General features: G+C 38.7%; 1 long non-coding RNA gene across 1 annotated transcript in view; it reads left to right on the top strand.

Moving 5' to 3' along the window:
* The first annotated feature begins 1,238 nt into the window (after nucleotides 1–1,238).
* LOC118784088 overlaps nucleotides 1,239–1,608 on the top strand; it is a 2,268-nt gene continuing 1,898 nt past the window's right edge. The window contains exon 1 of the long non-coding RNA XR_005005233.1: nucleotides 1,239–1,328. This is a non-coding gene — a long non-coding RNA (uncharacterized LOC118784088). The remainder of the gene's footprint in view (nucleotides 1,329–1,608) is intronic.

Here is a 1,608-nt window from a genome sequence, read left to right as displayed (position 1 = left end):
TAGCTTGAGATTTACACATAAATGTGCATCACAAAGCCAGTAGATTCTAGAAAGAGTTACCTTTAGTTTTTGTAATTACAGCATCATCTGAATAACAGCCATAGAAATACCAAACATATACCAAACCTTGTTCTTGTCATAAAAATCATAAATGGTTTTTTGTATTGTCTTCCTGGTCTGTCCCCTCTGGCTCCTTCAGTTCAGTAATTGTACCATAGATTGCACTCTGTGCTCAGCCAAGAGAGCTGAAGTGAGACGAGTCTCCGTTACTCTCACACCTAGCCAAGCTCCGCACCAATCAGTCCCACAATGCACCACGGCAAAGCAAACAGTTTCTGGAGGGTAGGGGATCTCCGTTCCAAAAAGTATTCATTCGGTTTCCTAAATTTGTTCGTTATTTGTCAAATTGGCACTGTGGAAATCAACCTTTGTGATTAAAGATGTGCTGATTAAAGATGTGCTGTGCAAGATGTAGTACTCTGCAAGTCTGCAAGAGAGACAGGTTGTCATGGCGAGTGTAGTATACCATCACTTATTCCAGTACAGAGCTGGATAAACAGGTTTTTAAAAAGCAACATTTTTATACTGCATTTCAACAGGGGTTTGTATCACAAAGTCAAACACTATCACTCATCTTAGATTCCAAATATTCTTGTTACATTTACAACATGTCCTATTGAGTTTTGCTCACAGTGTGTTAATGGGCAAGCAGAAAAATGCCATACTGCAGTTGGTTAGGAAGAAAATGCTCAAAACATTGTGGCAAAAATCCAGGATTGAAAACCTGGAAACAATGACCAGCGATCACAGAGACATTGAAGGAGAGATGGCAATCATACAGCAGTTGATTCTCTGACTCTAATGAAGTCATGAAATGTACGTAGTAATCCAGTCTGCATAAGAGGGTCAGCTAAATGACACATGCCTGTGAGCAATTTCAACACCTTTTGAATGTTTGCATCCGTGTGGCCATTATATGTGTTCGTTGACCTCTTGGTGAATGTTCTGACCAGGGTGATTGACCAAGTGATTGAACCACAGAAACACAGCCTTATTTGTAATGAATGTAACAGTGAGTTTATCCTCTCTAGAGCTGAGAGCAGATACAGTGACACACAAGTCTATTTTAATGAAACTCACTTGAAAATGAATTTCATTACAAAGATGTTTTTTTGCTTTAACTACTAACAAACGACGATGATGGGAGTTCCTGTGTTTCTGACTGCAGGCGCCTCAGCTGGAAGCTGGAGGTTTGTGCTTGCAGCAGGGGGCGCTGTGTTGTTATGTCTGGCAGTTGGCCTATTTTCCTATTGGAAATATAACACGAGGTATGTACAAACCTGCTGCTGCACCTCTGCTCAGGTAAAAATTAGAGGGCAATAACAGTGCAAGAAATGTGCCAATATTTAACAATTAAAATTGGAAAACAATTTTAAAAACTTACTGATTTTTTAAGCTACAATTGAAAAGCCACATAAGAAATTGTTAGGTTATTTAAGTGGTGACAAAAATTTGAAAATACAAGATATCAGGATACATGTGCATACAAACACAACATGAAATAAGTATGTGACAAATTCAAAATTTCATTACTGCAATTCAGGCCAG

This window comes from Megalops cyprinoides, chromosome 10, assembly GCF_013368585.1.
Source record: "Megalops cyprinoides isolate fMegCyp1 chromosome 10, fMegCyp1.pri, whole genome shotgun sequence".
NCBI lineage: Eukaryota > Metazoa > Chordata > Actinopteri > Elopiformes > Megalopidae > Megalops > Megalops cyprinoides.
Note: the sequence above shows the minus strand (reverse complement) of the source record. Positions and strands in the feature narration are given on the sequence as shown.